Genomic DNA, 25,653 nt, shown 5'->3' with positions numbered 1-25,653 from the left:
CGAAGGCGGGACGGCCCGCGCGGGTCGAAGGCGGGACGGCCCGCGCGGGTCGAAGGCGGGACGGCCCGCGCGGGTCGAAGGCGGGACAGATCGCGCGGGTCGAAGGCGGGACAGATCGCGCGGGTCGAAGGCGGCCCGGGGCGGGCGCGCCCTCAGGGGTCTGGCCCCACCCCGCGGTCTGGCGGGGGGAGTCCCGGCCCCTTCACGGCGGTGAGGGGTTTTTATGGCTTGATTGGGATTCCGCGCGAAATAACACCCCATCGGAGAGAAATCTTGCAGTGTGGAAGGTTTACAGGGTGTCTTGTGGGGAAAAGCCCCGCAGGATCAGTGAAGTTGGGAAAGGCCTCAGAGACCAGCGAGTCCAAGCGCTGCCCAGCTGAGGGCCGCTTCCAGGCTTTGCTTTCCAGTCTCCTCCAGGAATGGTGACCCCACCATCTCCCTGAGCAGCCCATTCCAATGTCGAATCACCCCTTCCATGAAGGAATTCTTCCTGATACCCAATACGGTACTCATTATTATATTCTATTCTAATGAGACCCTGCTAATTCTCAAATGATCTTGTCCTTATCAGAGACATAGTGAGCACCTCACAGGGATCTGTCCAGGACCAGCCAGGGAAGTGCTGAAGGTCATTTCACAGAGGAATCAGTGAACACAGATAAGTTTTGTTTTTTTTTTAAGTCACCTGGGAATAACTTGGCATACGAAGAAACTGAACTCACCTTCTACTCTTCTGCTTCTCCCCATCATCTCACTTGTTTTTCCTCCTTTCTCGCAGCTATCCCCTGATGTCTGGAAAATACTTCAAATACTTATTTTTTCTTTCTTTTTTTTTTTTTTCTTTTTTTTTTTTTTTACGATTTCATACTATGACAAGAGTTAATAATCTGTGAAAGCTTCTGGACTGCTTTGTTTTGTTGGGTTTTTTATCTGTCCTGTATTGATTTAGTATCTTGTCAAACCTCTCAATTCTCATGATACAAAGAAAATGTACCATGGCTTTTCAGAACACAGATTTGTATTCTCACTTCTTTCTGGAGTTGTTTATCTTCTCTTTTTGAACACGTGTCCAGTAACAATTTTTTCTCCAATGCTTAGACTAAAAGGCTTTTAAGAGGCAAGAGCTGCAAACCTGACCTTATTCACCTGCCTGTCCCAGAGTTCAAGCACAGGCAGGGACAGGGAAGTTTGGCCACACTGTGCTTGTGTTTCCAGGCAACCGTCATGTTAATCAGGAGCATCCAACTGTGCTTGATTATATCTAGTATTTGAAGCAGAAAAGGAACATAAAATAGTTACTCCAGGGAGCAGACTTGCAAAGTTTTATTTGGCTTCCTGGCTTTCAGTGAGTAATGCTTTGATAAGGGAATATTTCTGTTTTCATTGTTATTAATCTCCAGTATAAAGATTTGGCAAATAAAGCTTTCATGTCTGGGCTGGTAAATTTTCATGGCAATTTTGCAAATCCAACCAGGGACACCTTGTTTTGTGAGCCTTCCTCTTTGTTTTATTTCTTACAAGTTTGCCTTCAGAGCTTTTATGGGTTTTTTTGAGCCATCAGAAACTGATGAGCTGTTTTGCTTTCTGCTCAATAGGCTGCTTTCTAGCTAGCTGAGGCTTACACTTAATTACAGTTTCTACCTGTGTGGATACCTTGATTGTCTGCTGTCAGTCAACAAAATCAGTGTACTTTCCTGCTTCACAGCCTGTGAACCTCACAAACAAACACATCAGATTTGAATCCTGGGCATTGAGACTGGTGAGTTCTGTATCCTTAGCTCCTTTCTTCCACAGTTTGAGACCAAGTCATGAACCTAAATCTTGGGTAATTTTCCTTGGTGTGCCAGAGGTCTCAAAGTGCTGTCTCATGTGCTGTTCCTAGAGGTAAATTAGCCTTAAATGGAATCCTTAAGGTTCCAAATCTCCAAAAGTGAAAATAAAATTCAGATGTCATTGGCTGATGATTATCTTTTGTTTGTTTGTCCTCTAGATGAAAAAGTATTTTTATCTAAAATGTTGCATACCTGGATGTCAGTAGATTGTTTTAAATACTGCATTGCTTTATCCTTTCCTAATGTACCATGGTAGAGCTTTTTCAGCTGTGTAACTCATGGAAATCAGCGAGATGCTGCCCTTGTGTTTTAATCAAGATGAACTTGAAAGGTGAACATTGTAAGTGATAGAAATTATTTATAATTTGGTAATAAAAGTTTATGTCTAGCACTCCAAATTTCACACATCTGCTATGTGCTGGCCTTGAGATAAAGAACAATTGCAATTGCCTTTACATTTGGCCTCAGATGAAAGGTCATAAATTACGATGATAGAGTTCTTAGTCGTTCCCAGCTCACAAAATTTCCATATTAACATCTTCACCTCAAACATAAATGGTTACGTAGTTACAAAGTAAAGAGTTGTATTGGCCTTTGTCAACTGAACTTTAAGATGGAAGTCTGTGGATCTATTGCTAACTCTTAAACACAAAGCCTCACAGAATCCTTGTTCAGAGGACCTAATTAAAACTTTACCGTTAACTTTAAAAATTAAATGGGATTTCACTTTCACTCATGCTCTCTCTCTTCTCTCTCCTAGCAATAAAACCCACTTTAAAGTTAGGAAGATTTTTCTCTCCCAGCTACTTGAAATAAAAGCATTTTCAGAGTGAGATGGCTACAGAACACAGAATGGGTCAGAAGGAGCCTTTTCCTGTGAATTGCACATCGTTTATATAAGTTAAGTGCAGATCAACAACAATCCAGATGACAAAAGAATGTCTGTGGCCCATTTTGAATTCAACCTAACAATCCCCAGCTACACCCAGTGGATGAATAAAAGCCTCAATCTTTAAACAGTTCTCACCTGAAACTTTTGTCAGAGAGGACAAATCCATTCTGGCCCAAATCACAGCATATCACATGATTTTAACAATTAACTTCAGTGTCTTCTTAGGTTTGAAAAAGAGGAAATAATTTTTTTTTAAGTTATGTAATAAAGTAAGAGACAAGATCAAGTTCCAAATCCAGGGGAGCATTTCTTGTTCTCTGAGGGGAGGTAGAAGGAGGTATCAGCCTCCATGAAATAGTGTTGATATGGAGAAGCTCTGCAATTCAAGATTAGCATTGATATTGCAGGGTTTCTTGAGGGCCCTGAAGTAAACATGACAGTACATTTTTGGGATTTGAGAGGTGGAAGGCAAAATTCTGCTCTCACTAAAGCCAGCAGAAGTTTTGCTAATTACTCCTCCATTACTTAGGATACATTTGTGAGTTACTGAAAATACACCTGAGGTCTCAAAACCTTCCTTCTGGAGCTGTGTTCTTTCACTGTGATTTATGCTTCTTAGAACTGTCTTCTTCTGATGTTCTGAGTGTGAGGAATAAGACATTAAGGAAGTGAAGGGTGCATGAAGAAGCAAGAGAAAGAAAGGAAGTATTGGGACCTTCTTCCCTTTTCTCCTCTGCAAACTTCCTGGTGGACAAGGAACTGTCAGCAGTTCTTCCAGGGAGCTGGGGAGAACAATGTTAGAACTCAGAGGCTTTCTCTCTGTCTCCTACACTTTCAGTTCCGTCAAAAGGAAAGGAAGAGCCTCAGAAGCTTTCAGAGTTCACTTAACCCCCTCCGAGTTCCTGGGAGTGCTTTGCTTCCCAAGGGCCCGGCTTTTTAATGAGTATTAAGAGGTCTGATATTCCCCTTTGGATGCATTTGGATGGGAGAGTTCAAGCCTCCCAGCATGTGAATGATTGTATGTGCCTATACAGTAAAACTTCAAAGATGTTTTTCTCCATAAACAGAGGCTTAGTTATCCAGCATTATTTCCCATGATGTGCTAGGATCATCAGAACTACTAATTTCCTTCCATGTTCTCAACTAAAAAGTTAATATATTTTTGAATGGAACCTTACTCAAAGTAGTATTGGGTTTGACCTATAGATTTTAGATAGAAGAGCCTAACAAAATTCTGTCATCTTCAACTTCTTATACTGTGCTCACCCCCTTGGGATGTTCATCTCCTCCTATATGGCTTAAGTGACATGATGACCTTTTGTCACATATTTGTCTTTCCTAGTTTCTGTCCAGTTAAAATATACTGTGACAGATCATGTCAGGTTTGTGTTTTCTATTAAACAAAGGCTGGAAGCCCTTCTTGATTTCTTTTCGCACCACTTAGCTAGATTTTTTTTCTAAAATATGATAGAGTTGGAGCAAAGCCTTTTGTGCTTAGACTATAGAATATTCACATCAGGGTAAAGACACACTCTAAATATTTTGCTTGTGGAGTATCAATTCCAGATTACATTCAAATGTAAGCTTCCCCACATGCAGTTTGATGAAGCTGATTCAGTACTTCAGGTTGAAAACTCTGATATCAAGTTTAAGCAAAAAAAGGGGTTGAAGTGGTAACTTTAAACTCACCTGCTGGTGCAAAACATTTGCAAAGTTGGTTCCCAGCTCCCTAGAAATGCTTCTGATGCAGACTTGGGGATATGAAGTAAGCATGAGTCAGATGTGTAGTGTGGTAATAACGATATATACCTTGTCCTGATTTTCAATGGAAAAGGAAGGTTAAAGTGTGTTCAGCCACCTTAAACATGTAGAATTATGGGGATTATGTTATCATCACCACTTACTAACAGGAGAGCTCAATAACTTTAAAAATAAAATGCAATTTAATGTCAATGTTAGGCCACTCCTAGAGCATTTGTGAGCTGGTATTTTTCAATAGGCCCAAATTTCTGGCTATTGACTAAAAAGTCATTATTTTGTGAAGGGAATGAAAGAGAATGCAATTCTTTTGTAATATAACAACAAAATCAAAAGGGAAGATTAGAAGGCTGTATCTATATGAAATAAATGGTTTTGCTAGGAAAATAATAATAGCATAAAGTTTCATGTTAAGTCAAAAGTTAATTTTTCACAGAATACATTATACAACTCTCTTGTCTTTTTAACTGTAATATAAATTCAATGTATACACTAGTGAAAGTAACGATTCTATCTATAAATAGAGATCTGTCAATCTGGTATGACTGCCTGTGACCCAGTCCTCGGGGTCTGCAGTTTCTGAAGTAGTATAACCTCAAACACACTGTTCAGATCTGATTCCCCGGTGTTCACACATGCCAGAAAATATTCCTCTATACTTTTTTCTTGTCTGGTTTTACAAGAAAAAGTATATTCCTGGAAAAATTACATAAAACAATATTGATGGTTAGGTACTAACTCTTCCGGATCTGCAATAGCAGGTTTGGAGAAATGCTATCTTCTAAGAGAGGGGAATGATGTGGGCAACTGACTCACTGTTCCACAGTGTGGTTCACACCTTTCAGGCAAAACTGCCATCTGTGCCATCAGTGCAGCTCCATCTCTCCAAGGAATTGTAGGAGCTTTAGGGCAAAAAACAACAACCATCTTTTCTCACTCACCTGATCCTACCTGGAAAATTGAGAGGGAAGTAGCATAAAGTGCCTGTAGCCATCCAGACCACCTGGCATTAGAAATCTCACTCTTGCTGCTGCTGCTGGACCTGCATGGATGTTGGAAACAGTGGAGAATTCTACAAAAGCACTCAGCATAGACAGGGTTTGTGACAGTGGAACTGCAAAGGTTCAAAAGCCCCTTGTGAGCAGAAGACAGATGATACAGAAGCCTGATCAGTCCTTGCAGGCTTTTGAAGCCAGGAAGGTGTTGGCAACATTGCTGTAAAACGGGTTATAAATCCTTATGACTTGGATCGTTAAAGAACTACAGCTCTCATTACTCTCTCTGCAGGGACTTCATGCTACAAAGAGGAAGAAAATCCTCTCTGCTTCCAGGAGAAAGTAGAAGGTGAAGAAGCACACTGCATTCACATGTTTTTTCTTTGGTTCTTGTTCCATTTTGCTGCCAGCTCCATTGAGTGGCACATGTTTTTGGTTTCCTCCATGATGTGTGCAATCCTCTGGTCTTACCTCATCAGATCATGTCCCAACTGTGTCACCTCTTCAGCTACTACATTTTTCCTATGCATTCACCTGCCTCATCCAAATAATTTCCTTTCTTTTTTTTTTTCTTTTTCTGTTTTTATTTTGTTGGGCTTTTTTTCCCCACCATGGCTTTTGCCTGCTTGTCTTCTTGGGATTGACATTACCAACTGATTTCATATAATGCACATTGGACAGCCTAAATATAAATTCCTGTCTCTGGATGTAGAGTTTGGACATTAAAATCAATGCTTGGGAGGTGAAAGGCTTCATTGCCCATAAATAACTCTTAAAATGCTCATTTTGGCTCCTCAGAGTATCAACAATGGAGGATATCATTTGAAAGATGAAATGTGAAAATACACATGCTATGCTCACATGCTTAAGTTTCCTCAGCTGGAAGGAATTCTGGTGGAAATGGGAAATAACAATGAATTTGTGTTTTTGCACAAAATGGATAAGGAGATTTTTAATTTTTTTTTGTAATAATAAAGAAATATCTGTGATAATTTATCCCATTGTTGAATTATGAATAATAAATTAATAACCACATGCTGTGTAAACACCTCAGAGTTACACCAACAAACAGTGCAAATTTCCAGTTTGAAGTTTGGAAATGAGCAAGTCAAGCGTGGGACAGGTTAGTCCAGAGAGGGAGGATCTGCTTTCACTTCTGCTGCTGAGCTACTCTCAAATGTTGAGGCAGCTCATCTCACCTCTCTGTGTCTCACCCTCTCCTCTGTAAAACAGCAAGAATGATATATCTAAAGTGCTTTCAGATCAATGGATGAAAAGTTTATGTAGTAGGAAGGTATTATTAAGATCTTAATGATGCCATGGGAGAAAATGATCAATAATTATTTATATTTTCCTTTGCTGTTTAGGAGGTATTTTTCTACTGACTGTATTTTCTACAGTCAAGTGCATAACAGCTGCGTCTTGCAGAACATACAAGTCTTTTTGTATCTGTATTATATAAAGATGGAAAACAGGTTAAATTCTAGTATGTCATTTCTCTCAAAGCTGGAGGGCCGAAGTCAAAGAAAAATCTAATGATTTACTGCATGAACAAATGCTATGATTAGCTATGCATTACTATATTCTACAGGACTGTATAAGCATGCTTTACTCATCCTATATTTTAAGATTGAATATTTTTAGGAATTCAGATAAAAAAGATTGCTTTCAAAAATTGCCCCACATCAAGTAACCTATGTTTAAGGAATTGTGTATTTATTTTTAAAGTAACCTCATTACTACCAAACTACTTCTTCCTTTTGACAGTAAAGCAGAGTGCTTATCTTCCATATTTTCATAATGAAAGCTCCCAAGCACAGGATACTGTGGCAGATTTACAGCCTTTGAGCAGCAGAACTGACAGGCATTTTAATATGAAAGGAGATATGGTGTCTTTAATGTACAGTGATGTCACTTCTAACAAGGTAGAAGTGTGCATTTTGCACTGAAATCACCGTAAGAAGTGAAACCTGTCTGCTTCAGGAGTCACCTTTTAACCTAGGAAAAGGTCACAAATAATAGAAAAAAGACAGGACTCTGCTTACTCAGGTGGAAGGGCACTCTGACGTTGGAGGAGCAAGGCTATTGTGGATGTGCATTATCTCCAGGAAGCTGAAGCTACAAATAGTCTAGCTCGAGCTAACCTTGAGAACAGAAAAGGAAAGGATAATGAAAATCCTCAAGGGAGTGTTAAACTGAAAGCCAGATTGCCTGTTGACCACCCTTTTTCCTTTTATCCAGCATTGATTGGACCTAATAACTTGAAAGTGATATTGACAGCAATATAGTCCACATATAACCTGGACACATGATTATTTCATTGAGAGAAAGGATAGGAACCCAGTACCAAAAACCTATTTCATTCTACATTAGACCAGAGAATTTACTACTTTGTCTAGGAAATATTTGCCAGTGATTTTAAAGGCTGATTTAAAATGTGCATTTCTTAAATGTACTCCCAGTTCCTGACTGAAAGCTTTTATCATGTCATTCTCAAGACGCACCATTCTTAAACATCATATACAAGAACATAAGATTAAAAGGCCATAAAATGGCAAGAAATCTCAAGGTCCAATAAGTACATTGTGCTAGCATTAGGCTGGTGACTTTGATTAAAGACAGGAAATTAAAATACGTTGTCACATATATAGAGACAGTATCTCCTGAAGACAGTTGCTTCCTCCAAACTAAAATTTCAGAAAATCAACTTTAGATATTATGTCGTTTGGTGTTTTGGCAGTTCGATCTTGAAGGGATTGCAATAAGGAGGAAAAGAGCAGCATAAGAAGTAATTATATTGTTTTCTATTATCTTTGCAGAAATCTTGATTTTAAATGAAACTGGTTTTCCAGAGCCTCTCAACCATCATGTTCTCCTAACCAGGGTGCTGGGGCACAGAAACAGCGACAGTCAGGTAAGGTAAAACAAGGAGGAAATCACAGCTTTGAACAGTTAGTACAGTGTTATCCCCAACATGATGCACTCACGTCAATACAGCTGTGTATCTCTGTGTCCTGCAAAATCAGAAATGATGATTGACCTCATGAGGATGCTTGTAATATCCCACTGCTAGCCCTTCTGTTCTTTTGAATTTAATTTTTATAGATTAGTATATTTTTAGGAGTGATGTGATTGGTTTTCATTTACTTTGAAACAATGGTCTCCCTTCCTCCCTCTTCAAAATGGAAGAGAAATTGCAAATTCAAGTTTACATATAGAAACAATCAAGTCACATTTCAGTAGAAAATGTCAGAAAAACTGACGGTAGCAGTGAATTGTTCTCCCCATTTTAAGCCTGTTATTCCAACAGCAAAGGTACCTTTTGAAGGTAAGTCCTGTGTATGCTTAGAGTTATGATAATATTTCAATTATATTATCCAGAAAGTAAAAATACTGGGAAATGAGATACAATGTGATACTGCTGTAGATCCATAGATCCCTATAAAAATAAATCTGGTGTCAGTAATGTAAGGTAATGGTTTGAAAGGCCCTGCAATAACTTTTAAAGGTCCTGTGTCTGGAGAGGAAAGCAGCTTGACAGACACAAGTCATGAACTGCTTTGCTTTCCATGCTGCCTTATATCTGTCAATATATTGGTTATGGAGCTGTGCTGAGGCCAGTCTCCAAAGGCAGACTGTCACATTTCTCAAAAGATAAAACATCCCTAAGGGTACAAAGAATCCAGGGACACAAGCTGATAGACAGGAGCAGTGCTGCGACTCTAACATTTTATGGCCGAGTTCAGCGAGTGAGCCCTTTACTGGATAATTGAATTGATGAAAGGCTTACAGTTGCCCCGATTAAGCTTATTCCTTCTCCATATGCAAGACTCAGGATAGTTTAAGCAGAAATTGAAGAAGAAATTCAGGAGAGAGGCATTCATAAGCCCTTTGAAAACTGGTCTCACATGAAAAGCTTTCCATTTGTTATGTTACATGTGCTGTTTGTCCGTAAAAAGAATCCTGTTGTCCAAGAAGTGCTATTTGCAGCAGACTTTTTTTTCTTCTAACTAAGGGTTTGTAAATATTTTTAGAACAGGTCTTGCTGCTTCATGACTCATTCCCCTTACGATCTTTGGTATTTTTCCCATTTGTGATCATGCAGCATCCCTGTGGCATATGGTCACCTGGGAAAGTATTATTAGGGAAGAAATTAAGGGATTTTAGCTATTTTTAACATTTCTTGGAAGACTGAAATGTGGAAGAAGAGCCACATCAAAGCAACATTTTTCAATCTTCTATTTTACATTAACCAGTCTCATTTGTTTGTGCTTTCCATGATGTATCCCTCTATTGTATCTTTATTCATAATTGAATTGAGAATGATTTGGCAATGTTCTTTGCCTCTACAACATGCTTATCCAGTGCCAAGTGCAAGGGACCATTAGGTGCTATGATAATACACTTTTTAAATAATTGCATATTGTACCAGGAGCTCATAATTTCCTGCTGATGAAAGAGAACAGCCAGGACATATTTAACCAAGTACTCAGGTAATGAGGACACACCTTCTAGTGTGATGAAAGGAAAAAGGAAGTATGATCTAATTCTTCAAGCCTAAACTTGGATTTAGCACTGTAAGTATTAGCAGCAGGATGCCATGGCAGTGTGAGGGTACAGTCAGAAGCAGGACTTATTTTTTACAGTTCAGCAGTAGATCATGTCCTGTGTGAAGTTATGAAAGCTATCATGAAATCTCTTAAATAATCTTAATAGAAATTAACTTCTACAAACACAACTTCTTATTTATGAACACTAGCCATGATGGCCTACTACAGAACACAGCTAACTGAGGTAATAATGTGGAGATATCACATTTGTGACAGGACCTCCAGACCCTGTCTTTTTACTCTGTCAGGTTTAAGGGCAATGACTGTAAATAAGCCAATTTCAATTGCTTTTTATACTGTATTCCCATTGTCCTTCTGAAGACATTAAGGGAAAGGGGCACTCAATTTATACCTGAGACTATAATTAATCAATAGGATCAACAGGCTGGCAACTACTTATTTTCAACAGAAACTCCATGGTTTGCTGGTACCAAAGCTTCATTTTTTTAACATTTCATTTCCAAATTTCATCTCTAGAGACAGCAAGCTACCAAAAGAATCCAGTGTTGACGTCTTTTCTTGGCAGTGCCTATGGTTTCATTTGCTCTTGGCCTGGACAGCCAGACAACATCCCTGCTGGACCAGGACAGTCAGATGTACCTAGACAATCTGCACTTATCAGTTTGAGTCTCATGTAAGTAACTTAATATGGCTTACAAGTTAAAGCACTTTGCTAGTGTGCTTACACTCCCTCCTATGTATATATATATATATATATATATATATATGTATGTATGTATGTATGTATGTATATGTATGTATGTATATGCTGAGTATTCTAATAAATTTTTTTAGGGAGAAACTATTTCATTCACAGTTTATTTATAATGTTTAGTGCAATATTTATATATGTTTAGTGCAATTATATATTTACAATACTCTCACAGGGTCATAAAATATTATACCATATGCTTAAATATTTTTTTTCTTTAAATTAAAGGCTGGGTTATAACTGCAATTTTTTTCTTCAGCCCAAACTTTTGGATTCCATCCACACATGTGGTAACATTTGCCATTCTGTTTAATTAACCAGATTGGTGAGAATGTTTGATTTTTAAAGAACCTTCTCTTTATGAAGAATTAAAGGTCATAGCTGGAAAACTGGCCAGCTGAGCTCAGTCATTTCTAAGTATTTTGTTAATTTTTCCTGGTTAATGGTCCTTTCAAATTCAGAGTGTGCAGTTTCTTTAGACTTGCATCAAACACTCCTCAGAAATAGCAGGTCACAGTGGGAAAAGATAATCTATTTCCTTCAAGCACTGCATCTCTATCTGTGAACTATTGGCATCACATGAAGATTGATTAAAGTTTTGCCGACACCTAATGCACGAGAAAAAAAATTAAAATTGCCCTCTTTGCCTATCAAAGGATATCCATCTCAAATTCTAGCTGCTTGTCTCTGAGGTGTGAAACAAACTGATTCTGTTTATCAATTAGGGTGCCCATATTTAGAGCAACATTCAGAGAGTGATGGTAATGAGGACCCACAATCCTGGCTCCAGGGGAATACTTCAGGATTAACCTCAGTGCTGGGTCAAGCACTGTCCCCTTTAATGAGGGATGTTAGGCCTTCCCAGGCAGCTGCATCTTGAGCTGAAATGTGACATAACCTCTTCTACCTTATCATGTCAGGTGACAAATTTAAACCACAGTGGGCTGAAAAAGGCTTGCTCAGCACTACAGATAATTTAATTCCTCAGTCATCTTTCCTCTTTATCTCCAGTTGACATGCTCCAGATTATAAAACAATGATAGAGACCATGTTCAGAAAAACATAAACGTTATGAAGGTGTCCAGTGGGCTTTGTGCCCTTCCCTAGTTCACCTCTGTGAATGGCAGATTGGGGTGCTCCTGGCAAAGAGGGAAGAGATGAAGCTGGAATGGTCTGTGCTGTGGGATCCACCTGTCTGTGTGACAGACTTCCTTCCAAACCTCAGCAGCCTTCCCCTGCCTCATGTGCAGCCCATGGGGCTTTGTGGGGGCTCTTGGTTGTGGATGGGGATGTATGAGTTTAACCTAGCCCTTTTCTGCATGGTGTGATTCTGCCAGTCTGCTTCCTTGGACTTTCTATTCTTAATATAATACACGTGTGTCCAGAAAATTACCTGGTTGGACTTATAATGAAAAGTTTCCTGGGAACCACCACCTTTTTTTCTGCTCCACAATGGGCTCATTCCTAAAACAGGCTTGAAATATACCCCATTTCTCTTTGGGTGTTGGAGGATAAAAGCAGTTTATTTCATTAGTCATCTGTCAAAGACCAAACAGCTCATAGATTTGAAAGTGCTGAATCCAAGTATTGTAATTTATGGTTGAGAGGCATCATCATTCAGTCAAATATGCTCTTTTCCCCAAGAATTTAATAAGAATTACCACTTTGATGTTGCTTTGTATACTGGATAAGCCACCTAAACATTTTGCGACTCCCCTTTTATGGAAATATAAATAATAGAAATAATGGGACATATATTGTAATTGTAAAGGGATTGGAGGCAGTTCCAGGACCTTTTTGCTACACTAACAATAGCAGTGATCTTCAAGACAGTTCAGCAGCGAGATACAGAAATTATCAGCAGTGCTTGCTGTGGTGTAACCCCAGCCAGAAAATCAGCCCACTTCCTGGTGTGATGGTGGAGAGAACTGGAAGGGTAAGAGTGACAAAATTCATGGGTTGAGATAAAAGCAGTTTAATAGGTAAAGCAAAAGCCACAGGTGCAAGCAAAGCCAAACATGGAATTCATTGACCACTTCCCAAGGACAGATAGGTGTTTGGCCATGTCCAGGAAATCCGGGGTCCATCATATGTAATGGGGACTTGGGAAGACCATCACTCTGAACATCCCCCTCTGATTCTTCCCTAATTTTACGTGCTGAGCATGTCTCCATGTGTTATGGGATATCTCTTGGGTCAGTTGGAATCACCTGTCTGGGCTGTGTCCCCTCCCAGCTCCTCGTGCACCCCCAGCCCCTCGCTGCTGGAATAGGAGGCAGACAAGGCCTTTGTTCCGTCAGCAGTAACAAAAACATCCCTGTTGTTTCCAGCACAAACCCAAAACATAGACCCATACTAGCTAACTATGGAAAAAATTAAGCTTCCCCAAGCCAACACCAGCACACCTACTTGGCCAGGAGCATGGAGAGAAGCATGTCTGTTGAACAGCTTCCAAGGCTACAGTGGCTTGGTGATGCCAGAGACTACCTGTAGCCACTTGGCCATCCAGGATCTGACTTCTGCTGCCTCCTAAAGGCCAACCAGATATAGTGACCTGACACTGAGGAAAGGAAAGCAAAACTCTCTCCTAAGAGCTAAGATCATTAGTGAGTGTCTGAAGGGGAATATTTGTTGTGACATTGAATTGTGCAGTCTTTTAATTGCATTAAAATAGGTGTAGACCGTTTGATATTTGCACTAGAGTAAGTTTTTATGAGGCCAGACTAATGAATGAGCCCCTCTGCACCCTCTGAAATCATTTGAGTCCCTCCCTTGTGTATAGATCGAAATTACAGCAGCAGCCACAGCGAGTGTGGCAATGCCTGGAGAGCAGGCCAGTGCAGACCCATCCATCAATGTCCTATTGATATACTAACAAAAATGGACCAGTAGTGTGTCAGCATTAAGTGTTGCCCTGGTTTTATATGTGTGCATTTTTCTAGAGCTAATGCAATTTCAATTATGTCCTCTATAATTATCATTAATAACCATGTGTTTTATTAAACTAAAAATGTCTGGGAGGTGTCAGTCATCTTTTTATATATAGTACAATGGAGAGGGCTGCAGTAGATCCATATGGAGCCCAAAAGCCAGCTGAGAAAACTGGAAAGAAGTTTCATTTAGTAGAAGGAGGTTCACAGAAAGAAAAATATGCTGATGCTGTAAACTCCTTCATTCTGACCCTCCCATTCCACTTAGGCATGTTAGAGACAGTTCTCTAGTGAAGTCACTACTGAAACTGAGGAGGATAAGCAATAACTTTTCAGATATGATCTATTCCTGGTAGCTGATGATTGATTTTAGATGTTTGAATAAGTGCACCTACCTTTTTTCCTAGTGATAGAATAGTTTCTAGTGCATAAAGTGTTGGATTACATCACCACATTTCTAGAGTGCAGCGGCAGCAATAGCTGTATTCCAGGTGCCTTTCTTAATCATTCAGATCCAAGAAAAGAGCATGCCTTTGTGCTGCCTGAGGGACAGCAGGATTGGCATCAAGGATGGGCACACCTCCTGTCCAGGCTGTGGGCCTGAAGTCAGTGAGAAGCTGGTGGTTTATCAGTGGCCGGTGGGCACAGCCACCAATAAGGAAGGCAGCCCATGGCAGGAGAGGGCTGTGCCTCACACCACAGAGTGCCACTTGTTAGCAGCAGCACTGTGCCCTGAGTGGACAAGGCAGGGGCTAAGGAAAAAGATGGTTTCCTTTTTTAGGATCATAGAATGCGATTGTTCGTCAAAACTAGTGGGCTGTGCATTCAGTTATTTTATAGCAGCAGTGTCAAGTGTTCTGCGTGTTATGATTATGTTGTATAACGCTAGAAAAAGTACAGAGCTGGCAGCTAAATTTGTTTTGCTAGCTGTAACCTTTACTGTGATCCAAGAGGTGTTTTTCTTGCCCCATATCAGTACTTTATTCACCATAAAACTACTCCTTTGCTATGCAGAATTACACATAAGCACATTTTCTTTCTTCTGCATCTATACAATACTTTGTGGAGAGCAATGTCAGCAGCAATGTAGGTACAGGATTCAGGAATGACAGATACCTCTTCTTACCTCTGCTGCTGAAATTCTGACAGGCCTGATCCAAATCCACTGGAAGTTTTTACAAAAGGCTTCCATTTGTCTCAGTGATCTTTGCAACAAGTCCCAAGAGACATTTGTCAACCTCTTAGAGAAGAATTTTCAAATAATGGGAGTCCCACTTCAGTCAGTCAGGGGCTAATCCTTAAATGCTGGTCTCCATATATTTTGGATCATATACACCTATTAGCAAAAAAATTCACCCCCACTCTATGAACAATAAATTATTTATTTATTAATTCTATACATGTGCTACTGTACTAACATATATATTATAAAACATGCACAAAATATAATTTTTTAAAAGGATGAGTTGAAAATTAGTTGACAATTAAATCTATTAAATTATTTAAAATATATATATATCAATGAGGCACACATAAAGAATGTCTTCCTTCATCCCAGTGGTCTGTCTTATGTGTACCCCAGTTTGCAGTCCATCATCTTAAAAAGTCCATTCATTGGCAGCAGCAACATAACATCATCTACCATCCAGAAGTTATCTATATACATCTTGTATGTACACCTCTGTTTGGAAACCACTTATTTATGTCACTCACAAGTTTGAACACTTCATAATATTGTCTATGGGAAGACCCTTATGAGGCTCTCCATTTGTAAAATGAAAAAAGCCCCAGGGAATTTAAGAAGATTGCATACACTGCAGGGGTTTTTTGAGAAGGTAACTAATGGACTACCACTACTGTAAGTCTTACAGGCTGCTAAACTCTGTAGCATTTGGGTTTCCTGGACAAAAAGTATCCTGGGCAAACTATGAAGATTAGTAAATGAGCTTGATATTACCCTTTTACATCATAAGACTGATTTCATAGTTGTCATAATTTCAATTATGATGCCAGAACCATGCTTCTTCCACAAACCAAATGACTCAGCAGAGAATTGTAATAAAAAGCTGCTATCTGACAGATTATGGTTTAACTAGAGTTGAGCTGAATCTTTGGTTCAGTCATTAAAGCAGCTGTAATCAGCCCTGGTTTAAATTCAGCTTTGTCTAAAAATCTGCTTTTGTTTTGCTTTGATTTTTTTTCCCTAATGACCATTCATTATGGATGTGAACTTTCCTTCTCTGTCTGAATATGTGTAAATATTTTGAAGCTTCTGTTTGCTGATTCCCATTATGTTTGAACTCTGCTTATTGAGGCCAAGTTTCATCAGGTTGTTTCTCCTGTGCTCCTGACTCTTGAGCTGGTTCCACCGGAATGCTGTTGTCACAAAGAATTTTCATGCTGCTTGACCCTATTTTCACATACTCTTGCCTCTTTAATTTTCCTCCCCAGAGCATATTATTAATTATATTAGAATGAAATATGCTAATTTTTCAATAAGAAAACCCCAAATAAAATTTACACCATTATTAAGATACCTGAAAAGAAAATCACAATTATTTTATGGAATGCGCAATTTCTAGAGGTACAAAAATATTCAACATGCACAAAACCTGCTCACCTAAATGTCACTGAAATTTTGAAAACTTTTTCATAGTTATCTTTCCCTTCTCTGTTTTATGATCTTAGGACAGAGAACATGTCTATTTAATGTCTACATTAAAATGTAGCATGTCTACATTGAAATATTCAGTTGCTATTGGCCACTGTAAAATCAAATGATCATTAACTTCCTCAGATCTTGCCATTTTATTAAAATCATTTGCATCCCATCTTTTTTGGAAGGAAACATTGTTTTAGGTGAACATCGTAAGGCAATATTTAAAATTGGATTTCTTCCTTATTTTTAATATATACCATTTATTGCGTGAAAATTAAGTCATGTAGAGAAAAGAGATGCAGCTCCGGAGTGTCATCACCTTGTTAACAGTGCCATAACCAGCTTGCTCAAAAGGAAAAAAAAGGTTAAGATAGTATAGGACACCACAGGATATAAAGTCCCCAAACCACATGTGAAAAAGTCATTGAGATAACAGGAAAGATCTCAGAATGAAACCTTGGTGTAAGAAGCCCATTGCAATAAAGGGTTGGAAATACTGTCTCTTGCCATTTGGAATATGTTCACTGGAGAAGAGCTGGAGTCTGTCCCACCACCAGCTCAAACAGGAGTTCACCACTCCCTAGAGGGGAGTGCAGTTGAAATTAACTCAGTAATGCTTTGTCTTCTGCTGTCATAGGAACTCTGTCATCTTCCAAATCCATGTGGTGAGCAATCCATACAACAGCAGCTCATGGAAAGTGTGGCATATAACAGTTACTGGTTATTCATGGCTGGAACAGAGCTTACCTAGAAGCTCAGTTGAAAAATCATCCAAACAGAAGTAGGAAAGAAAACTTTGCTTGGGTAAAATTAATAAAACAAATTAACTCAGAGCTGTGCATTTTGGAAGAAGGCAATGAGAGGTCTCTGCAAATTCCAGAAGGCCAAGGAATCCTCATTTAGAATATCTTTTTTCCATGTAAGTATGTGTGTGTTTTTTTATATGTGAGATATATGTGTATATATGTACAGATGTGTACGTGTTTATAATAAAAGGAGGGCATTTCCATATTAGGTAGTAACACCCAGTTAGTGCTGATTTATAGGTAAAAAGAAGAAAGTGAGCAGGTGACTTGCTCCTAGCAATGTCATATTTGTCCCTTTGTCAGCCTGGACTATGTCAGCAGCAGTCTACTGTCACTTCCATCAGGGTCAGCAGATCTCAGATCTTATTGTTCATTACACAATTATTTAGAACCATTACCATGCAATATTCATTCTGATGTTAAAAGCATCCTATAACTTTAGTAATACATGTAACATTTACACATAAATAACCTTTGCATCTGAATCTAGGTCAGCTCATTGTCTCTGTCAGGGAAACAATCCCTAATACCTGTTTATGTCAGATTGAAGAAACTGATTTTAGCCACCTTGAACTGTTGCCTTTGAAGGTACAGATTGTCAAGTGCTCCTGACTGCAGCAATCTGACACAAAGGAAGTACCTCTGGCAAGTTGATTGTATTTATCCCTTGCAAGCAGTTGCCCAGCCTGTGGATTTCATCTCTTCCTCTGCAGGAGCATTTTGCAGCCAATAGATACCTGCAGGATGTACAGGCACAGAGCTGTTGAAGAGTCACCAGGTTCCTGAACCTGAAACCACACATATTTAAGTATGACAGTGACCTTACTGAAATGATTATAACTATTTGCATAACTTAAGGCAAGTATTTTCAGATTTGGGAGTGTGCTGGCTAGCGTCAAGTATAATACTAAAGAAAAAATAGATTAGTTTGATTTCACATTTTTTAAATGTTTAGTTGTGTAATGTGAAATGGTTTGGACAAAAATGCTTGAATTGACTTGCAATAATGCATGGAAGAGTTATGCAACATCAGTCAGAATAAGGAAAAATAAACCACATTGACAATTATTTAGTAAAGAGAAAAATAGACATGCAAATAGGAGTTTATTCCAGTTCATCATAACCAGATGTGATCTATAGTGTACCATACTTTCCATTATTAAAAAAAAAAATTATGGGCTAGATAAAATTCTATTACTATACTTGTTTTCAGTACCAAAAATATGTCCTTGATTAGATAGCTTCAATCACAAACAGTAACGTATATTTTCCTGCCACCTGCAAATACAAACAGTGCTGTATTAGGACTGAATTGGAACAGGAATTAATATATTTGAACAGACAAATGCAAATACATTATGAAATAATAGATTTTTGAATTATTATTTTCTAGGGTTTTTTAAACCAAATAATCACAGCATTAAGAACATATAAAATTTCTTCATTAATTTAAATTTGATACTTTTCCCTATTTTTTTTTTTGCAGTGGCTTAATTTATTTCTTCTTAGTCAAACTGGTTCGAAGTGATCCTGACTTCCCCAGAAGCCTTCATAAATCCTGTTAAACAAGACACATATCTCTGTTGTTTGAAACTCAGCTAGGAGGAGGGCGTTAGTTCCGCCTGTGCAGTTTGAATTTGTGTCATCTACATTTCTGCCAATGCTCCAACAGAAGGGGGAAAAAAAGCCCCCAGGTTTCTGACATTTTACAAATTTCAACATTCCATTGCTATGTAGAGGACATTTGGATTAAGACAAGTATTTTTCATGCTGGACTTTCAGAGGAATGTGGAGAGCACCCTGAAGTATGAAGTATACAATGCAAATACTTTCATAGGGAATTACTGCTTCTGAAATTGGAAAGCTTTCTGTAAATTTGTTGACATTTGTTGGATTATTTCTGTGTCTGTCTGAGGTTGTCTGCACTTCAGAATTTTCCACTATTGCTAGTCTGCATGTGGCTCTAGCAGAGCCTCAACTGTAGACAAGCCATGTGTGTCCTTACCAACAGATAATAACTTTTTTCAGAGCAGATTTAGATGCCACAGCAATATGAATGACAGCATCTGCTGGTACATGAGAAGCTTGAGCAAAGCAGGCAGGCAGACTCTGAGAACCTCCCCCCAGGCACCGCTTTCCTTTGTGACAGTAGCCACTGGGAGAAACCTTCTCACATGGGAAGACAGGGTTAATGTGCTCTGAAACTGTATATGTGCTTCATATCAGTAGAAATACTTGCACAGAATTTAAGAATGTAAGGATTCCTGGTTAAGGGAGAGTGGGAGAGTCAGTGGAGTGTGGCCAGGCCTGTGGCTGTCCATGCTGCCCACCTGCAGCCTTCTGTCATCTCCTGCCCTACTTCTCTGGTGGACCAGAGCTTACACCACCAGAATGATGCTTAGGACAGCAAAAGCATGTGGGGTGGATGTTCATGGCTATCTGGGTTTCCTCTCTGGTTGTGAAGAACATACTTTGTTTGTATATCTGACCATGCAGGGTGTTTGCCACATACCAAGTAGAGTGACACACGTAGGACAGCAGAGAACCCATCCAGGCTTCCCATGCAAAGAGCTGTTTATAAGCAGTGTTTTGTCACTTAGGAGCAGGATCTGACCTGTAGCTCTGTCTGGTGTTCTTATGTGCCTACTGTTTGTCTCCATGGTGCAGCTCCTTCTGGAAAGGAGCTTTACAGATGTACAGACTCCTAAAGCTCAGCCTGCTCTTCATACCTGGGTGAGTAGCAGCTTTGGCCATTGATAGTTGAAGATACAGCTAAAGAAGTGGCTTCAGCAGTATTTCTGGATAATGCCTTCAGCATGTCTTACGATATTGGATGTTTCCTCAGTCTCCAGTTCTTGAAGCTATGGGAGAATGTACAAATATCCATTTGCTTGCAGAGGTTCAGGTTACACAAGCTGTTGGGTTTGTAAGCTGTCTGAGAGGTCAAATCCAAGTCAAATGCTTGTGTGGCTTATCTTGTATTAAATATTGCAGTAGTCATCTTATCTATCTGAGAAAGGTGAAGGGTTCGGTGACCCCGAGACTTGAATCTATGGTGCCAGGGAGTCAGGGAATTTTTCAAACTTGCTGTATTATGCTTATCCTCTTACAGTCTGACTTTTTTTTTTTTAAAGGTGGTGTTAAAGACAGAAATACAATTTAAAAGGTACAGTTAAAAAAACCCCAACAATCTCTGATTGTATTCATTTGTAAGCCTTGCTTATGCTCTGATCCTACAAAGCACTGAACACCTCAGGTAAAAGGTGGGCTTCAGTGGGAATTCTTGTACTGTATGCTCAGAAATCGGAAGAGAGGGATCTTGAACAGAGTTCAGAAATGTCTTTGGAGCTCACTCATGACAACACTTGCAACCTTATCCACAAGGTCATTAGTTTTAAGGCCTTCTATAGCTCTCAGCTCCCATAGCTGAGAGTAACGTGAGAATATTTGCTATTGTTACACAGATAAACAAATGTCTAATCTTTGTGGCTGCAAAAAACGTAAAAACATTGAATCCATTTATCTCAACACCAGCAAACCAGACAGATGACTGAAATACCACAGGGTTGTGAAGTACATTAATTCTTAAAGGAAGCTCATGGTATTTTTTAATGTGTTTAGAGTTATCAATCCTGGTGTTTCCAGGCTTATTTCCTGCTACTCCATTGTGCTTCTTATTTTAAGTTTTGAACAACAAAATTCCTACATCTCTTTGCACATGGGAGCAAGCTAATCCTCTAAAAAATTCTAAGACCAAAATTGCTTGTGTTGATTTTTAGTGGGTGGCTTGATGGGCCACTACTGACCCTCTTAAAGATTATTCTAATGCTGTTGTGAAGGGCATTTCATTGACTGAAGAAGCCCTGCTATGCGCTACAATATTTTGATGCTTTTTCTATTTCTTCTGATACATTCAAAGTAATTTCACAAGTTGTTCCCACAAACAGTGGGATCAGCTTAATATAAGAAGCAGCACCTTCCCTGTGAGCCCTGAGCTACTGTCTCATCCAGGCTCTTAATATGCTTAAATGAGGAGCAGTATTTTTGTCCAAAGCTCTTGGCTGTTCTTTCTGGACAGAAACACTCTAATTCCTTAAAACTTTTTGGAGCAGCTCTTCTAAATAATACTGATACACACAAAAACCCTGCTTTTCTGTTTGCCTGCCTGAGTGTGTAATCTCATATCTGAACAGTGTAATTTATTATCAATATCTGAAGTGGATTCCTACAGCTTCCCCCCATATATTAATAGCTGTAGCTTTTATTTTCTAAAGAAGGATCTCCTGGGCCCTTCTTGTAGTATAATATATATATATATAATATAATTATATATATATATATAATATATATATTGCTGCTAGCCACATAGCTGGTTGATGATAGTGAGCTCACCTTTAAATGTCTGTCTCCATTCTCCCCTTTGGGCATTGTTCCAGTCACTTTTTGGCCTTTTTATTTTAAAGAAAAATCCTGTCCATATGGTCAAAGGAGGAAGTATACTTGCCCTCAGATTCGCTTAATGTGTGCTTGTTCTGTATATTTTGGAACTGGACTGCCATTGTGCAGGAGAGGAAAAAATAGCCATCTTCAATGAAAATCTAAATTAGTACCCTGCATGCATCAAACAAGAATAAAAGCCCATGCTGGAGGATACAGTAGATCTAAATATGCCTGCCCTGATTCACGTAGATGGCCAAACTCTTTTAAACAGAAACATAATTTGACCTATGAAGTAATTAATGCCATGATTATGGGGAGGGAAGACACGACAGTTCAGGCTGCAGCCCGGCTGCTTTCCATTAATAGAAAATTCTATTATTCCCTCCCCCCACACACATACTTATCTCAGTTTTAAAAATTATGTTGCTGCAAAATTGCGCTGAAGGCATAGCAGAATGTTTCAGCAATGTTTCAAAAAAGTTGATGTTTGAGTTTCCCAAGTTATCTTATTGTAATTTTGTTCCTCTACTATCTGAAAAGAGTAACTCACTTCTTTTTCAGCCTTGCCATAATAAATCCCTTTTACCAGATTTTTTGAGGAAGACAGATTGGCTTAATTAAAACATATTTTTTGGTTTTGTTCTAGGTAATTCTGAGACCAGTCTCCCACATACCGATACCAATGGGATTTTTCCTGCTGGATTAAGCAGAAAGAGGAATACCAGCTGAAATCTAGAAAGACCATGAGAGGAGGGTTTTTTCCACACAATTTGTAATTAATTATGGTACTCACTGCTACAGGATTTTATGAATCTCGCTTTTTTGTATATATTGAAAATATAATCAGACAACTTAATGAGAGTAAGATCTATCAGGGACTTTCAAATATTCACAGTAATTCTTAAAAAATACTTATAAAAGCTATCCCCATATCTTAGATCACTAGAAACTATGGGACTGTACTGAGGATGTGTCACTGCATGTTTGCCACTTCTTATTCACTTTCTTAGGCATTTGCTGTTGGCTTCTCCTGGAGGAATGGTACCTGGTGGCCTGGACCTTTGATTTGATCACTCTGAGTAGTCTGAGATATGTGAACAAAAAGCTTGACTTTGACTCAAAGGTTGTATTCTATGAACACTTTTGAAAATTATAAGCACAAGGAATGTGGTCATATTTTCAAATTCTGGGGTAAAATATATGGACACCTAAAATATATGAACACCTATGGATCTGAAACTTTTGCATTATTTGAGGGAATACTTTGTTAGAATAACAGCCTGAAGTGCTAGGAGCAGAGGAGAAGTATTATAGGTTAGGCCTACATCCTGCATAGAAGCTCATCTGTAAATGGTCTCTCTCTCTCCACTTGGGACAGCTATAAAATCAAGCTAATAATGTTTATACTTAGTTTTGGAAGGAGCTTTGAGAGCTAGAAATAAATGCTTACTCTGCAAATGCAAAGATTTATTTTTTTACATGGAGTGATTGCAACTGAGTAAAAATGGGAAGAGGATCAAAAACATTTGGAAGACTCAAGATCACAAATGACTGTCAGTGACACTAATTTTCCTAATGTTTTAGGTGCTTTTGTATGTCCTCTAGGGAGGCTAAGATGCATCCAAGAAAAAGCTCTGGCATTATGTGCCCTAACTTTTTATGCCCTGACGTGCAGTTCCAGACCTTACGTTAGGCACAGCATTTCTGGCTGTGCAAATACTGAACACATTTTGCCAACAGGAGAGCAATGGAGTTGTCTCAGAACACTGAGCTTGAAGGCAAGAACCCTCTGCTAGGTGGAAATTAATTTTTCAGAGGAGCAAAGACCTTGCTGTTAGGCAGATTTTGGTAGCATTTAAAAATACATCTCATTGTAGGCAGCTACTTCTTCATTTTGGGGAGATTTATCCTTAAAACCTCAGATATAAAAGAGTTGAAATCTTTGCAAAACTCCATTTTATAATAAACCCTGTGTAATAAATACTGACTCTGGCTTTAAATTAAAATGGAATAATTTATTGCTAGATTTGACTATTCCCCTTGAAGATGTCCAAAGTTAAACCTGGGTATCTTCAAGGCCTGTTAGGACAAAGATGGCTGAGGAGAAAGCTAGCTGTGAGCCAGCAAAGCTGATCACAGCAAGGGAGAAATGTGATGATTACACCTGGGCCAGCCCCTGCTGCCCTGACTCCAGGCTCTTCTGTGGAAAGATGTGTAAGGACAGGGTGAGGATTTTGCAGAAGCTGAGACACTGAAACTCAGCAGCCAGGGATCACCCCCTGTGGAAGCATCTGGGAACAAGCAAGCTCATCTAGACACAAAATCAATCTTTAGTTAAAATCCATAATCTTTCCACAGGTTTTTAAGGCCAATACAGTAATGGGGTCCAAGAACTGGCTGTGAGAGTGCAGTGCTTTAATACAGAGGTCCACTTAAAGTTCCCTGGAAGCCTGGCACTGCCTCATGGAATGGTTAATCCATCTTCCCTCTCTGCCTCTGCTGTTCCTGCACATTTGAACTGTCATATCCTTTCTCCATTATGTAATAGCCTAGAGGTCACACATGTTCCTTTGCTTTGAATAATACATCTCTATGAAGCCTCAGTATCTCTATTTGAAAATTTATTTCTTTCATTTTAATATTTTATCAATTTTGTCCTAAATGGATGACCTTAACTGGTTGCAGTTCATTTCATTTCTTCTCTGCTTAAATATTTTAAAGGTTCCAAAGTACAAACATCATTCATGCAGTGTGTAACAAAAATGCTCAGCTTGAGCTTTGGATTATTTAATTGTAATTGTCAAGCTATTATTAAAATTGATTTTTTTTTTCTTCTTTTCAATTTCTTCCCCCTCTCCTTCTCCCATTTCTAACATCATTTGTCACATCCTTTATGTTGGTATTTAGCTATACTTCAGTACTTATGGAAGAGCTATGCAATGCATTAGGACCAAGAGTCAAAATCACCCTGCAATGGGGACAGGCGTTGCATTGAGATAATACCTCAGTAACATAATTTGTGCAGTACCAGATACAGTATTTGGTGTCAGGTACAAGTTGAGATTTTTGCCCTATGTTTGGAGAAAAAAGAACCAGAGTTATAATTTATGAGTTGGGCATCTTGATGCTGCAGCCAATCTGGATTTCATTAAGCTGGAAAGAGGTTTATTTGAATGGTATATCATCACAACACATACATATGCACCAGGAAATAAAAGAAGTTACCAAATACCTGGCAGTCCTAGCTCTGAAATGAGTTGTACTGTTAGAGAGATGTCATTTTGGGCACATAAGGTTCTTTGTAAGAGTAGCAGTCTCTTTCTCAAACCTTTTTAGGTAATTAAATTCAATCTTCATAAATTTCAGTATTGCTTGGCTCCCTGTCCGGAGCAGGTTGATGTCACTACAGGCAGCTTCACACTGACAGTTGCTGAGTGCCTGGTCTCACTGACCCTTCTGATGTATAAAATGTTTTGGGTTATTTAGATGTGAAAGGCAGTAAAAGCTAGTAAGTACAAATTGATTTAATGATTGTTACTCTGCACTTATACTATGAGAAAGCAAAACTAAGATATCTGCACTTCACACTGTGGCATTTTGATTAAAAATAGGAATAACAACTCTGAAGGAATCTGACTCATGTCCTTGAATGGTTTCAAAATAACTATAGCTGTTCTGCATTTGCAAAATATAAAAATCAGTATGCAATCCCTTTTTATATTTAAGACATTTGATTATGTGGGACAGGTCTATATTTATGCTGAGTATTACCTTTCTCATTTTCTTCTCTCTTGCTTTTGTTCAGTACTAGTCTTGCCCAGCTGTAGCTGTTGGTGAGATATGGATTCATGTTTCATTTCTGACATCTCTGTGTCATATTACAGTGACATCACCTGTTCTGGTTTGGCTATGCAGTATTCCACCAGGAAGACACATTAAAACCTTTGCCTTCCCACTAAGTCCCTAACTGCCATATTGAGGACAACATGAAAGAAATGGCACCACCTCTCTTGCACTGG

General features: G+C 38.9%; 1 long non-coding RNA gene across 2 annotated transcripts; it reads left to right on the top strand.

The window, feature by feature from the left end:
- The first annotated feature begins 2 nt into the window (after positions 1 to 2).
- On the top strand, positions 3 to 23,615 carry LOC110480903 (uncharacterized). Of its 2 annotated transcripts, XR_014955203.1 has the most exons (7): positions 3 to 505; positions 5,770 to 5,826; positions 8,297 to 8,391; positions 10,565 to 10,721; positions 17,026 to 17,307; positions 17,908 to 20,360; positions 22,281 to 23,615. It is a non-coding gene; the product is annotated as an uncharacterized LOC110480903 (long non-coding RNA). The 2 variants fall into 2 exon arrangements; XR_014955204.1 differs by lacking the exons at positions 17,026 to 17,307; positions 17,908 to 20,360.
- The last annotated feature ends 2,038 nt before the right edge of the window (positions 23,616 to 25,653 follow it).

Source organism: Lonchura striata, chromosome 4, assembly GCF_050655825.1.
Source record: "Lonchura striata isolate lonStrDom1 chromosome 4, ASM5065582v1, whole genome shotgun sequence".
Lineage (NCBI taxonomy): Eukaryota > Metazoa > Chordata > Aves > Passeriformes > Estrildidae > Lonchura > Lonchura striata.
The sequence above is the reverse complement of the archived record's forward strand: the minus strand, read 5'-3'. Positions and strand labels throughout refer to the sequence as shown.